Source organism: Balaenoptera physalus (assembly GCF_965194825.1).
Source record: "Balaenoptera physalus genome assembly, chromosome: 19".
NCBI classification, from domain to species: Eukaryota; Metazoa; Chordata; class Mammalia; order Artiodactyla; family Balaenopteridae; genus Balaenoptera; species Balaenoptera physalus.
The window spans coordinates 64,294,871-64,310,628 of record NC_138900.1 but is presented as its reverse complement, the minus strand read 5'-3'; the positions used below and the strand labels follow the sequence as shown (position 1 = coordinate 64,310,628).

The 15,758-nt window shown below is 46.8% G+C and overlaps 1 protein-coding gene across 3 annotated transcripts in view; it reads left to right on the top strand.

Annotated features, from left to right (window-relative positions):
- Nucleotides 1-4,693: 4,693 nt before the first annotated feature.
- ZDHHC7 (zDHHC palmitoyltransferase 7) overlaps nt 4,694-15,758 on the top strand; it is a 36,868-nt gene continuing 25,803 nt past the window's right edge. The window contains exon 1 of one of the 3 annotated variants that reach the window (XR_014256907.1): nt 4,694-4,922. The gene's annotated coding sequence lies outside the window, so the exon portion shown is untranslated. The remainder of the gene's footprint in view (nt 4,923-15,758) is intronic. The other 2 variants (XM_082438451.1, XM_082438450.1) reach the window with 2 other exon arrangements.

Sequence of the window (15,758 nt, the reverse complement as noted above, 5' to 3'; positions counted from 1 at the left end):
TCCCTGCCTTTCACGAGGCTTGCATTGCAGTGAGGGATAACCAATGGGATAACTAAGTGACAGAGGATGTTAGCTGACTTGTGACCAGGAGCAAAGCAGGGAGGGGGAAGTGAACTGTTGGAGGAATGGGAGAGAGGGAGAATTTTTCAATAGGGTGCCGGGGAGGAAGATGTGCTCCGAATCAAGTCCTGAAGGGCATGAGAGAGCAAGCGTGGGACATCCAGGGGACACAGAGCCCCAAGCACAGGCCTGCTGCCCCAGCAGGCTCTACCACAGCTGGAGGTGAGGTGGCCCAGTGAAAAGGAATTCAGGAACATATCATACCACTTTGGGTTGTTTGGACTTCCTGGGCCTTGTTCAACACCATGGGTTGTGGAGTTTCAACCTTCTGGCTTCCTGATGCATTCAACATCACGATCTCAGTGGAAAAAGTAAGAAACCACCCAAACTCCCTTCTGAAGAAATTTCTGATTTTCCACCGTACAACCCTTGGAAGTCTCTCTCTCTCTTTCTCCCACTGTTTACTTAAAGTACAGCATACAAATCATAAATGTACGTGGCTGAATTTTTACCAAGTGAACAAGAAATAGAATATAACTGGCACCCTGGCATCCCCACCTCAGTGGCCATCACTGCCCTGCCCTGTCTTCCTACACCAAAGATCAGTTTTGCCCAAGTTTGAGCTTTTTATTAATAAAATTATATAGTATGTATTCTTTTATGTCTTGCTTCTTTTATTCAACATCCTATTTGTGAGATTTATTTGTACTGTTGTACGTAGTGTGTACTTTCATTCTGTACAGTATTTCACTGTATATGTATACCACGATTCATTCATTCTAGCCCCAAACTACAAACAACCTAAACATCCATGAACAACACTGTACTGTGTATTGTGGGAACATTCTAGCACAAGTCTTTTGGTCCACCTTCAGCAGATACTCCAAACAGTTGTCCTGGGCGGTTAAATAATCACATTCCTACCCCCAGCAGTGAAGTGTATGGGAGTCCCAGTTTTTCTACATGTTTGCCAGCACTTGTTTTTTCACGTTCGCCATTCTAGTGGGTGTGTAAATACGATTTCATTGTGGTTTAAGTTTGCATTTCCCTGATGACTAATGAAAATGAGCATTTTTTTCAAGTTTTGGATATTCTTTTGTGAAGTACCTGTGTTTTGCCAATTGTTCTATTGGGTTGTCTCATTTATTTTTAATTTTGATGTATTTAAAAATGGATACATGGTTTACAGGCTTAACAAGTTACAGACCTATTCCTTGTATATTTTTCCAGGGACATTCTGTGTACAATAAACATATATATCCCCCAAATATTCTTTTTCACACAAATACACAGTTTTACACAAGGGACTTAATATACCTCAAAGGCCACTGCACACCACAGCATTCCATTTGTATGTATAACATACTTTATTTAATATACTGACGGCATACAGGGCGATGCAGTTTTCTGCTTCTACAAACATCCTACTGTAAATACTGAAGTGCAAACATCTTTGTGTACATGGGTGAGTCTATCTGTAGGATAAACTCCTGAGTGGGACTGCTGGGTCAAAGGGTACGTACACTTAGATTTTTGTGATTCACATTGCTATCTTGCTCTGCAAAGAGCTGAATAAATTGACAATGGCACCAATTTGGGCTGCCTTGCCAACAGAGAATCACCAAACTTTCATCTTTGCCAACTCACTAGGTGAAAAATGGGGTCTCTTGGTACTTTAAATTTGCATTCATTCCTTTTACTTTGAATGAGGCTGAGCATCTTTTCACGTGGTTGAACAGAGGCTCCACTTTAAAAGAACTATTTCCTGGGATGAGTGGTTAGCTGGAAACTAGCTCCTGAAGGGTAAACAGAACTAATCCTGGAGATGGGATGTTTCCCATCCCTGCAAGGGCCTCCAATGTTAGGTTTTTGGTTCTATGGGCCTTATGAAGTCAGCGTGAGGCAAAAAACTGTGTTGAACCACAGTCTCAGAACAGGAAGAAACCTTAGAAATCAAGTCTGAGCTCATATTTTAGAGATTAAAAAAAAAAAAAAAGCTGAGGTTTGGAGAGGGGAAATGACTTGCAGAAGACCACATATCAAGTCTGTTGAGAAACAGATGAAAATCCTTGAAAGAGTTGAATTGTTTTTGTCAACTGCTGTCATCCCTGTTAAATATTTTAATGAATGATTTTACTGTGCTATTTCCTTTAGCAACAATGCAATTTTAAAGTTACAATAAACAAGCTTATACAAGTGTGGGGACAGAGGAGAATTATGAGTCTTTTTGTGAAAGACTTTGAAATGCGTCAAAAAAAATTATTGGGTGCCTTCAATGGACAACTAGGTGTTGTCATGCACAGCCTTGGGTTATGTGGTTCTATGGATTTTTTTCTTTGCTTTAAGCTATTTATAACTCTATAGATTTTGGAGAATCGAAAGCAATCTAAGTGATTCTGTTACCAAGGCTGTTGCCCCGGAATCATATCCCTGACCCTCCCTTGAATGGAAACCAATTATTCTTATCTAAGTTTCAGGAGGAAGATGCAAAGAGAAAAAAAATGAGAACTGGTTAGAACCAACCAGGCCCAAGATGGCCGAAGATTTGACTTCCAGTAGACCTTGAGCCTCATTATACTCTGACTGTAATATATTAGCATATGTTAAATGACACGCCCACCAGGGCCAGGAAGTTGACGATTGCCATGACAACAACCAGAAAAGCGCATATAAGGACTGAAAAGGAGAGTTGCAACAGTTCAAGGTCCAAACCACACCCCTGTTCTCCAGTAAGTCATGAATATTCCTCCCACTCCTTCCAATTCCCTCCTTTTTACCTCGACCCGCCAATATATTTGGTGGCTCCACCTGAATTGGGTTGAGAAGTTGATTTGCCAACTAGAGTCCCCCTTTCCATTCTTTGGCCACTAAAAACAGCTGGTACTATTCCAGTCTCAGCACTGGTTTCATCATTGTCTGTGCGAATCTGATCGGAAAAAGACAAGAGGTCTCGGCTGGGGCTAGGACCCCGGCGCAGGTCCAGTTGACCAACTTGGTAACAATTTTTGTCCACCGATATCAGACATACAAATGAATCTTGTCTGGTAGAAGTTCAATTGACTTTCCCATTGTACAAGAAGCCAGTTTTGGCTCTATTAAGCAAATTCATTGCAGCATTCCTGACTGCATACATGTGCCTGCCTTTTGGATTCATCTCTGAACTACATGTATCACCTTACCTACTTCCTCATGAATTGGTGAGTTAAATTAAATCTTTGACATGTGTTTATATTTGTATGACAGTCATGACTTAAGCTTTTTTTTTTTTTTTTTAAAGAAACTCTTTTGGGGGGAGGGATAAATTAGGAGGTTGGGATTAACATACACACTACTATATATAAAATAGATAACCAACAAGGACCTACTGTATAGCACAAGGAACTATACTCAATATTTTCTAATAACCTATAAGGGAAAAGAATCTGAAAAAGAATAGATACATATGTATATATATGTATAACTGAATCACTGTGCTGTACACCTGAAACTAACACGATATTGTAAATCAACTATACTTCAATTAAAAAAAAAAAGATACTCTTAACTTGCTCATAGCAAGTATATCTTAAGCATAGCAGGCACTTGTAGTCTTGATGTTCTCCAAAGACAATCATCCTTTCTTTCAGCCTATGCAAAAAGAACTGACCACGGCTTGGAGGCCTACCCCACTTTTCTTCCTTGTGGGAATAAACAGACCAGGAAATAGGAGGCTCAATGAGGGTTGACTGAATGCATACCCCATTGTAAATGCAGAGGTACAGTAACAAAATTTTAAGCTTTTAAAGTTCAAATTTTGATGATTAATGCACCCCTTATTTCCAAAAGCTTGGCTGGATAAGCGTTTCTGGGAGCAAGAACGGTAAATTGTGAAAAGGTGGCTTGCAGGCAGTGAGAGTCTGATAGATCTCGCAGCTGCAATTACTGTTTCTAATCCATCTTACAAGTTAGCGGGTACTTAAGAGTTTAATAATAAACACTGAGCGCCTACTTCCCAGCCCTGCGGAAGTTGTCCCAAATATTGTAGGAAATACCACCCCCACCCAAAAAAAAACCAAACAAAACCCAACCACGTTTCCACCTTCAAAAAACTTAGGACTTAGCATCTGGAAGGAATCGCTGGGATGCCATGGTTTCCAGGTCGCTCAGAGGGGAACCAGAGGCTCAGCGAATCAGGAATCGCGCATCCAATGGCGCTTCCCCTACTCCCCGTGCTTTCTGGCTCCATCGTTCCCACTCGCGCTTCTCCATTAACCCGTGTTCCGTCCTCGCACGCCGTACAGGCCACACGTAACGCTGGCTCAGAAGGGCCACCGCGGGCGCAGTAAACCCGGGCAAGAACTCCTCCCCAAGTCAAAAAGCCTAGCCGCGCGGCTTGGACCTTGCGGCAGCCCGTAGCCCTCATCCTTTCTCTTCCGGACCTCAGTTTGGATGGATCCCTTTATTTTAGCGAGGGGACCTTGCGACTAAGAGCCGCCTTTCTCTGGGAACTGTCAGTCTTTAAGACCCTCTGTCCCAGAGGGATCCCGGCCGCTGAGCCCCAGCAAAGCACCTCAAGCACCCTTCTCCGCTGCCGGGAGCGGCGCGACCGGAACTGCGCAAACGCGGCGCCGCTGACCACGCGGGGTTCACTTCCGGGGGTCGTGCCGCCAAGCTCTCCAGGTTGGGCTCTGTCTCTCGTGTCCGCTCGGAGGCCGCCTCCCTCCGACCGGCCCGGCAGGACCGAGCCGAGCCGCGGGGCCCCCTCCGGCCCGGCCATGAGTGCGGCCGCATGATGCGTCCCTGCCCCGGCCGCTGCAGTCGCCGCCGCCGCCGCCGCAGGCCGGGAGGAGCCGCAGCGCCGGGCGACCCCGCCCGGGCCTCGGGTGAGTGCGGCGGGCCGGGGCGGGCTGCTCGCGCCCGGGTCTCCCGGCCACTCCAGGCCCCCGTCCGCCAGCCCCGGGCCCCCTGCTCCCTTTCCTCCACCCCACCCCGCACCTACGACCTTCCCGAGTTCCTCGGGGGCACCTCTGTGCCAGCGCTTGACTTCTCTTCCAGGTGTCTCCTTGTCACTCCTTAGTGCATCTTTCGGGGTAGGGCCCGAATTGCAGCCCCAGCTTTTTGCCTGACCTTGGGTGTGACACTCAGGTCTCCGAGCCACGGTTTTCTCCTTTAATAATTAATAACGGGGTTGTCGTTGGAGTCAGAAGAGTGGCAGTAAACCCTGCGTAAGCTGTAAAGAGTAGTTTATAGGCATGCATTACAGTGGGTTTCCTCTAACGTCGCCCATGGCTTCTCGAATGAATGCTCCTGTTCTTCCCTCCTTTGTAAGTTTTAATTTTTCTTTTTTATTCTTTGCCCACCTTCTTCCTTATCTTCCCTTCCCCTGCCAATGATCTTTGGGATATTGCCTGCCAGGGCACCTGGGACAGTCAGGTCAGCCTTCAGGGCAATGTTTGCATCTTTTCTTGCTGTCGCCAAGGCTCATCTCTCCTGGGGAGTCATTGCTGCTGAAACTAAGTCTTTTTTCGCTGTTGGATGGACACACTTTATTGGCTTATGGGTAACCAGTTTTTTTTGGGGGTGGGGAGGTGTAAGAACTGTTGATGTAGATGCTTTGTAGCTTCTTTTACTGACCAGGTGGTGTAAAGGGCTGTCCAATCAATGCTACAGTGTTTAATGTTTGCAGTCTGCTTAGTGTTTGTGCTTAATGCACGTAGATTTATCTGTTTTACTGCTGCTGTCTCACATGGTCTAGAAATCTGGGCCAATGTATATTTCTTCTTAGACTCTTCACCTCAGAGATGATGAATTTAATCTGTTGATACTTTCACAAATTTTATTTGCTTAAAGTCACCTTTTTAAAAGTCAGATTTAATCTTTTTGATACTGTCTTAACAACGTTTACTTATCTGAAGTCACCTTTTTAAAAGTCACCTTGGGGACTTACCTGGTGGCTCAGTGGTTAAGAATCCACCTGCCAAGGCAGGGGACACGGGTTCGAACCCTGGTCCGGGAAGATCCCACATGCCACGGGGCAACTAAGCCCGAGCGCCACAACTACTGAGCCTGCGCTCCAGAGCCCGCAAGCCACACCTACTGAGCCTGCATGCCACAACTACTGAAGCCCGCACGCCTAGAGCCTGTGCTCCGCAACAAGAGAAGCCACCGCAATAAGAAGCCCGCGCACCACAACGAAGTGTAGCCCCCTGCTCGCCGCAACTAGAGAAAGCCCGCGCCTTAAATTTGCTTCTTAGGAAGTCAGAATACTTTTTTTTTTAAACATTTATTTATTTTGGCTGTGCTGGGTCTTAGTTGCAGCATGCAGGATCTTCATTGCAACATGCAAACTTAGTTGCAGCATGCGAACTCTTAGTTGTGGCATGCGAACTCTTAGTTGCGGCATGTGGGATCTAGTTCCCTGACCAGGGATCAAACCCGAACCCCTTGCACTGGGGATGCGGAGTCTTAGCCATTGGACCACCAGGGAAGCCCCAGAATACTTGATTAAAGAGAAAGGCTCTTGGGATATTTGAAAAACGGAATGGAACAGACATCTTAAATTGCATCTCTTGAAGATTCTGGTAAATAGAAGGGTCGAGTGACTGACATTATTTGGATTGTGTGCTTTCAGGAGTGAGGCTGGTAGGTGGGCTTTTAAGTTGTGAGGTGGAGGAGCATGAGACTATTTGATAGTAATTTCCTAAAGAATTCATAAATCAACAGTTGGAAATCTTTATGCACACATCTCACGTCATAGCAAAGTGGGTAGAGATGTATACAGAAGTTTGTTTTTTTTTTACCAATGACTCAGAGTCTGCCTCGATTACAGTGAGTGAATTAGGAATTTTCAGCCTTGCTAATCAATGCACTATGAAAGCAGAAATCCTCTTCTAGAAAGGACAAATATTAGCATGAACAGAATGACCCTCTCAGCGAGAGAGAGAAAGTACTGAAAGGAGGTTTGTATAAGAACAGTCTTGAGCCAGTCAGAAGTCTGGACATGCTTTTACATTCTTACTGAAACTGTTACCTGCAAGGCGTGGACCCTTTGGTGACATAAATCACATAATCTTTGTTAATTTGAGGAAATGGAACGAGCAGTAAGTTCACTTATGAAGTGAATGCTTGGGATGAATTGAGAAGTAGTTTTCCTGATGATTCCACAATTTCCCTGCTCCAATCCATGCTGAGCAGCTCTACAAGATAGTTTTCTGAAAGCAGCTTTTTGGGGGTATGTTTCTTAAAGGTAATGTTTTAATTATAGAAGTAATACATGCTTGTTTTGTTAAAAAAAAAAAAGTTCGAACATTAGAGCAGAGCATAAAGTATAGACTTTATATATAACACTTTATATATAACACATAAAGTATAAACACTCACTCTTGCTCCCTTTTGTCCCCAAAGCCAGTTTCCAGGGTCAGGTTAACAACTTGTGTGTGACCCTTCAGCTGTGGCACCTGAGAAGAGTTTGGGCCACCTGCAGAGTTGGTCAACTACAAAGTTGAGAGGGAACAGTCCACACAAGACCACCGTCACTTCTGACACCAGCTGCAAGTCTAGGGGGTCCCCAGGCCACCCTCAGGTTCGATTACTAGCTAGAAGGCCTCACAGAACTCACTGAAAGCTGCTGTGCTCAGAGTTATGGTTTATTAAACTCAGCCAAGTGAAACGGCTCATAGGACAGAATCTGGGGCCGTACCAAACATGGAGCTTCCATTGCCCTCTCCCCAAGGAGCTGGAACGTGGTACGTAACTGGCGTTGACACGAGACGCTGTGCACTGGGTATTGCCAACCAGGGATGCTCACCTGAGCCTTGGTGTTTGGAGTCTTTATTGGTCTTCTATGACATGGGCATAAATGATTGATTGAGTGACCGCCCACAAGGTTGATCTCAGTTTCCAGGTCAACTAATACTGCGTGACCCAGAGCCCCACCCTAAATCATGTTGGTCTTTCTGGTGTGGCCAGTCCCCACCCTAAATCAGATTGCCAGCCAACGATAAAGCCCAGACCTTCTTTTGAGCATGGTTAAATTCTTTATTACACAGCATCCTTCCTTCATTCATGGTACCTTCTTTAAAAATACACTTTTTAAAAAAAGATGCAGACTCACAGCTATAGGAGAACAAACTAGTGGTTACCAGTGGGGAGAGGGAAGGGGAGGGGCAAGATAGGGGTGGGGGATTAAGAGGTACAAACCATCATTAATAAATATGCTACAAGGATATACTGTAAAACTCAGGGAATACAGCCAATTTTTTTTTTTTTAATATTTATTTGCTTGGTTGCGCCGGGTCTCAGTTGCAGCAGGCGGGTTCCTTAGTTGCAGCTCGTTGGCTCTTTAGTTGCAGCATGTGGGCTCCTTAGTTGTGGCAGGCAGGCTCCTTAGTTGTGGCTGCAGGGCTCCTTAGTTGCAGCATAAATGGAATATAACCTTTAAAAATTGTGAATGTCGTACACCTGAAACTTATATATTGTAAATCAACTATACCTCACTTAAAATTATATATATGTGTGTGTATATATTATATATATACACACACTTTTTTTGCTTTACCATTGACAAAGGACTCTCCCTTATAGATCATGGAGCAGAGGCTGCTGGGAGAGTTCTCTCAACTTTGACTCCACTCCAGCTGAGACATCTCTGAATGCCCATCAGTCTTTTTCTTCCCCTTGCCTCTGAGGAGGAGAAAACGCCTCCTTTCCAGTTTAACATGTGTCTGTACTTTGGTCTGCCTGTTAGGGGACGGCATTTAGTCACTTACTCTCACTTGCCTCTGATTTCTTTTCTCTTTCACTCACTTCTTTGCCTCTATCTACAGATGTATTCTTGTCTTGCTTACTACTTCATTCTATTCTTGAAAAACCTCTAGTAGAATTTTAATAATTGTCTAATAAATCCAGACTCTTCATGGGGCCAAGATAATGCTTTATATTGGTACAGCACCTCATAGTTTTGAAAACACTTATCCTGCAGTGGTTTGTACATAGTGGGTGCATGGTGAATAGGCAGAGAGTGAGAGTCTTCTAATTGGAGGAAACAGCGAGAGCAGAAGCTCAGAGGTGTGAACAGGCCCGGCACGGGAACCAGGATGAACGCTGCGTGGAAGAGCCTGGAAGGGCAGGGGAGCCAGATTCAGTGGCGCCTTGAATGCCGTGGTCCCAAGGTTTGGCGCCTCTGTTGGTTCGGGTTCTACAAAGGTACAGCCAGAGGTGAGGGTGCCTAAGCTTGGGTTGTGGGAAAGGTGGGAAGGGAAGGGTCACAGCTGTAAGCAGGAAGCAGCGGCAGCATGTAGGAATGAGGGAAGAGGAGGCCTTGTGTCCAGAGGTTAAAATGTGCTCAGTAAATACTGGCTGTGTGAGGAGTGTTATCAGTAAATGGAAGGAGAGGCCGGCTCTGTGTTAAGCTGGTGGTTTGGGTCATTCTGGGACAGGGCGCAGTGCGTTTGCAGACCCAGTAATAAGCAGGGGCAGCAGGGTAGAGAAGCGTGCAGTTTCTCTTGAGACAGGCTCTTACGGTATTTCTGGTCGGAGCGTTCTGAACTCTTAGCGGTCCGTAGTTCCCAGATTCAGTGTCCTCGTTACGGAACGCGTTCTCTCAAACCAGGTGCTCAGGGAGGTGGCGTGTTGTCATGGAAGAGCGTGGGCTTTGGAGTCGGAACAGCCCCGACTCCACGCTTTGCTGGCCGTGAGCTTGGGCAGGGTACTGCCGCTCGAAGGCGCCATTTCCTCATCGCTCAGCGAGCACCTTGTTTTTAGGGTAGTGGCGGGGTTCACCGTCATGATGTGTGCAAAGGTCCTGACACATGGCAGGTGTTCAGTAACTGGCCTGTGCTTTCACATTCCAGTGTCTTACATTGTAAGATTAACTTGCATCTGAGAGCTAGGTTCACTGTGAGCGGGTCAGATGTGCCTCGTGTTGCAGGTTTGGGCAAGTCTGATGTTATAAAAGTTCATTTCCTATTAAACAAAGAAACCCCATTTAGGAAGATAAGGAAAGAGGCGGGGATTCACCAACTTGGTTCAGGCTCAGGTCTTCCCTGGGACGGGACACTTGAAGGGTTTGGGGACTCTGGGGTTCTTTTTGTCTCTGGCTTTGGAATTCTTGAGGGTTTAGTTACCATGTTGGGATTTTTAAAAATAGCTCCTCCATTTGACTTTCAGGCTGTGGCTCTGGTATGGGGATAAAGGTGGAAGCTTTGGCATTTGTGTACATTTGTGCCTTTGAGGCTGCCTCGTGCAGCCTGTGTGCTCCAAGTGACACACCCAGAAAAAGCCCTGCCAGCGTGGGTCTCTCTCCTTCCTCCCATTCTCCCTCTCCCCCCTTAACCCGTCCACGCTTCTCCCCCTCAGCTCCCCGGACTGTCTGACCCCATCCCATCCCACCCCACCCCAGGCCTCCCACTTTGACCCTCTTTCTTACTCTTTTCGGGTTCCTGTGGGGTTTGTTTTTGCTTTTCCTTCTCTCACTCAACAAGTGTTTGTGGAGTTCGGGGTGTGCCGGGGATATTACGAGAACATTCTGTTGCGGTGATGACAGAGGAACGAGACAGCCCGGGTGGGAGGGGAGGTAAGAGGTGAGGTCCACAGGCCCCGGGCCGGGTAGGGCTGTGTAGCCTTTGGGTTTTATTCTAACCACAGAGGCAGCAATTGGCTGGTTTTAATAGGTAAGGGAGTGGCAGGATCCGACTTATATCTGTAAAAACTGGCCCTGGGTGCGATGGTCCATCCACCGCAGAGGGTCTTCCAGGTCCCGACGGAGAGGGGCAAGGGACTGAATAGCACCGCGAGTATGGGGTCAGAAGGACCAAGACGACTGATGGTTGCAAGGCACTTTATTTAGAATCTACTGAATCTAATGTAGACAGAAGAGGAGCTCATTATTAGACAGTGAACTCAGAGAATTGCTTATCATCTCAGTTCAGTCACCGCCATGGACGTCAGCAAGTTTACAACGACCATCCTTGAACATTATCTTCCCTTAACCAGGCTCACACACAGCCCCCAGCCATGAGGAACAACCAGGACTCTCAGTTCCCTGAGGTCCCCTGGCTTGAGATAGCTTTGCTAATCTCTTTTACATTCCTCAGGCCTGGGAAAAAGAGTGCATTCCCAGTCAAGGGTAAGGGCTTTGCTTTTTGTGAGAGACATACTGTCTCCTCCAGGAGTTACCTCTGGCTAAGACTGCATGCTTCCCACACCTGGGTGCTGATCGGGGAGTGGGTTAGTGGGCGCACAGAGGCAGTGAGTGTGGAAACGGGGCACTGGTTTGTGCTGCCCGGGGCCGGGGGGGCAGCCTTGATCTGGCTCTTGATCTGGTGTTGGAGGTCGAGCCCACAGGACCTGCTGACGGGTTAGGTGTGGGGAGGTTGGGAAAAGAGTGGAATGAAGGGTGTGTCCTGGTTTTTGACCTTGGCAACTAGATGGTGGTGCCATTTATAGCGACGAGAAGGTAGAGTCAGAACGGTTTTGGTGGGTGGAGGGGTTTCTGCTTTGACCCTACCGTGGAGTTGCTGAGTAACGGATTGGAGACGCCCAGTAATGCATTATTCGTTTGGTAGTTTCCCACGTGCATCTTTTCTGACTACATGGAACTGAGGTCCTGTGAGATTATTTAGAGAGCATGTAGCTAAAGAGGACAACCCAGGACCCAGCCCAGGCACCACCACATTTCGATGTCTGTGGAGGAGAAGGACCTGGCAGGAGGCTGAAGAGTGGCTGGCGGGATGGGAAAAGCCCAGTGTCATCCCCTCCCCACCCCCGTGAGATTGGCTTTCCTCTCCCAGAGCCTTGGCTCCTTGTGTGTTTCTCAGTTTGCCCTGTTTTGTTTTAGTATGAAAGACCTTTCTGGAAAGGTTACATAAGTTTACTGTTCACAGTATGGACAGTGTGCCAGCATACTCTTGAGACTTGGCTTTTGTTCACTTAATATTCCATTGGTTTTTTCCCTTAAAGGTTAATATTCTGTTCTGCAGATTCAGTAATTTGAGAAGAAAAGACTGGTTCATATGGCATACATTACTGGTCTGGTTTGAAAGCACAAACTAAATCTTTCATGATTGCAAATTGATGGAAAGAACATATAAGAACATAATTGCAGTGGCAGTGAATGCACTGGAGCCAAGGCCCTGGGGTAGGCTGTGTGAGTGCTCCATTCTTTTACCAGGTTCAGGGAGGCGTCTCCCTCTCTCTGAGTCTCCCCGACCTAACTCAGGCCCCGTCCTAGCGCACGGGTCTCCCCGGGTGCGGACATGCGTGGGACGGAAGTGCTGTCCTTCTCCCTTCTGCTCCATGGAGCGGCCCGTTTGCGGGGCCACTTGTGAGATCTCACTGTTATCCTGGATGACACCTCCTCTGAGTTCTTAAAATTCCCCCTTGCAGCCTTATTTTTTGGTCATAATTATTTATCTTACACCATACTAAGTTGAGAAAATATCAAGAAATTGAAAGAATGAAATTTAGACTAAATGATGGAAAATGTACAAGGGAGAATCATTGAAGAGGATAAAACACACACACACACACACACACACACACACACACACACACACACACACACACACACACACACACACACACCGCCACCGCCACCGCCACCCCCACCCCCACCCCCACCAGCACCACCACCCCACCCCCCCCTGCCGACCAGCCTCAGGCCGACCTGGCTCCCCTGTACATCCTCCAGGCCTGCTTCTCAGTCTCATCAGGACCTCCAGTTCCTTGCAGTTTTCTGTCACCTGGCTTCTCAGGCTGCTCCCCTTCGTCCTGCCCTCCATGGCGAATCCCCAACCCCCCGTAGGGTTTTGGGTGCTAGGCTGGGCTTGTGGATGAAAGGCCTGGCTGTTGTGGTGTTTACTGGGAACCGGGGTTTGCAGCGCTGTCGGGCCCACAGTGCTGAGTTTCAGCTCTCTCTTGCCACCTCCCCGACCCCCCTTCCTTTTTCCAGTCTCGGTCGCCGTCCTCAGCTTTTCTCCACTTCAAGCACCCGCAGCCCACCTCCTGCCTGCTCAGAACAGCGTGTGGGGTGGGACCTGCTTTAGCTGCGCTTTGCCCATCTTCTCTGTACCCTCTCCCCCACCCTCCCCCGCCTAGGGAAGAAGGGTCCCTCTGCTCTGTCAGCCGTCAGCCCCTGCGTCTGCAAACTGGGACCCTTATTCTTTAAAAACAGAAAAAGTGAGCCTATGTTGCTTTTGTAGTTGCAGGAAAAGCTCAAATAAGCATAAAATGAGAAAGAAAAAAGCAACCATGCCAGGACCTCTTGGTTTATAGTTTCTTAATCTGATTGTTTAGTTGGCTTAACTAGGCATACAGTCTTCAGTCTCTTTTCGTTACATCACTTTGGGGCTGTCCTAGGCTTTTTAAAAGTGTGGCCTGTTCAAACCGAGAAGCAGTGTGGTGGGACTTGTGTGGAGGTCCCAGACTAACTGGGGGTCTGGGGTGGCTCATCTGTAGAATAGGGAGACCAAGTCCTTCTTTAGGTTCACCATAGCTTTTCTTTTTTTTTTAAAATTTATTTGTTTTCTTTTATTTATTTTTATTTTTGGCTACGTTGGGTCTTCATTGCTTTCATTGCGCACGGGCTTAGTTGGTCCGCAGCACGTGGGATCTTCCCAGACCAGGGCTCGAACCCGTGTCCCCTGCATTGGCAGGTGGATTCTTAACCACTGCGCCACCAGGGAAGCCCCTATGATTTCTTTCCTTCTACTGACTTTGGGTTTTGTTTGTTCTTTCTTCTCTAGTTGCTTTAGGTGTAAGTTTAAGTTGTTTGAGATTTTTCGTGTTTCCTGAGGTAAAACTGTATTGCTATAACCTTCTCTCTTAGAACTGCTTTTGCTGTGTCCCACAGGTTCTGGATCATCTTGTTTTTGTTGTCATTTATCTCTAGCTATTTTTTGAATTCCTCTTTGATATCGTCAGTGATCCATTGGTTGTTTAGTAACATATTGTTTAGCCTTCGTGTGTTTGTGTTTTTTACAGGTTTTTTTTCCCGAATTGATTTCTTTCTTTCTTTCTTTTTTTAAAATATTTATTGGGACTTCCCTGGTGGCACAGGGGTTAAGAATCCGCCTGCCAATGCAGGAGACACAGGTTCGAGCCCTGGTCCGGGAAGATCCCACATGCCATGGAGCAGCTAAGCCCGTGCGCCACAACTACTGAGCCCGCGCTCTAGAGCCCGCGAGCACAGCTCCTGAGCCCGTGCGCCACAACTGCTGAAGCCCGCGCACCTAGAGCCCGTGCTCCACAACAAAGAGAAGCCACCGCAGTGAGAAGCCCGTGCACTGCAATGAAGAGTAGCCCCCGCTCGCCGCAACTAGCGAAAGCCCAAGCGCAGCAACGAAGACCCGACACAGCCAAAAATAAACAAATAAATATTTGTTTGTTTATTTATTTATAAATATTTGTTTATTTATTAGGTTGCATCGGGTCCTTAGTTGTGGCATGCGGACTCTTAGTTGCAGCATGCATGTGGGCTCTAGTTCCCGGACTAGGGATCAAACCTGGGTCCCCTGCATTGGGAGCACAGAGTCTTAACCACTGTGCCACCAGGGAAGCCCCCGGAATTGATTTCTAATCTCATAGCACTGTGGTCGGAAAGGTGCTTGATATGATTTCAGTTTTCTTAAATTTACTGAGGCTTGATTTGTGGCCCAAGGTATGATCTGTCCTGGAGAATGTTTCACGTGCACTTGAGAAGAAAGTGTATTTTGCTTCTTTTGTATGGAATGTTCTATAAATATCAGTTAAGTCCATCTGGTTTCATGGTCATTTAAGGCCTGTGTTTCCTTATTGATTTTCTATCTGAATGATCTGTCCATTGATGTAAGTGGGGTGTTAAATTTCCCCACTATTATTGTGTTACTGTCGATTTCTCCTTTTATGGCTGTTAGCATTTGCCTTATATATCGAGATGCCTCTATGTTGGGTGCATATATATTTACAATTGTTATATCTTCTTGGATTGATCCCTTGATCATTATGTAGTGTCCTTCTTTGTCTCTTGTAACAGTCTTTATTTTAAAGTCTATTTTGTCTGCTAAGAGTATTGCTACTCTAGCTTTCTTTTGATTTCCATTTGCATGGAATACCTTTTTCCATCCCCTCACTTTCAGTCTGCACATGCCTCTGGGTCTGAAGTGGGTCTTTTGTAGACAGCATATATACGGGTCTTGTTTTTGTATCCATTACGAATCCCATTAAATTTTAGGTAATTATAGGTATGTTCTTATTGCCATTTTGTTAATTGTCTTGGCACGAAAGCACCTAGCCTACCGTCTCATTGTGACTTCTTTTTTATCTTTGAATGTAAAGTATCTTTTTTGGTAGGTTTCAGTCTTTTTTGTCGATGGTTGTTCAGCAGTTCGTTGTGATGTTGGTGTTTTTGTGAGAGGAGGTGAGCGCGATCCTTCTACTCCGCCATCTTTTCCAGAATGGAGGGGCTGCTTTTAGTGTGGACGCTTGCTGTCTGTTTCCTCAGCACGTGCTGGCTTTTATTCCCTTGATATGGGGTGTGCAGGTGCAGCCGCCCTTGTGCGCTCCTGGGATGGCGGGGGCCGCACTTGGCGACTGCTCACAGGTCTCGTAGCGGTGGCCTGTGCCTGCCTCTGGAGCCCGCGATGGCGGCAGCGACTCGTGCCCGCCCGCAGAGCTCCTGCAGGCAGTGTCCTGTTGCCTGGGAGCGCACGTAGGGAAAGAAGCTCTTATGGTGGTCCCTCCCC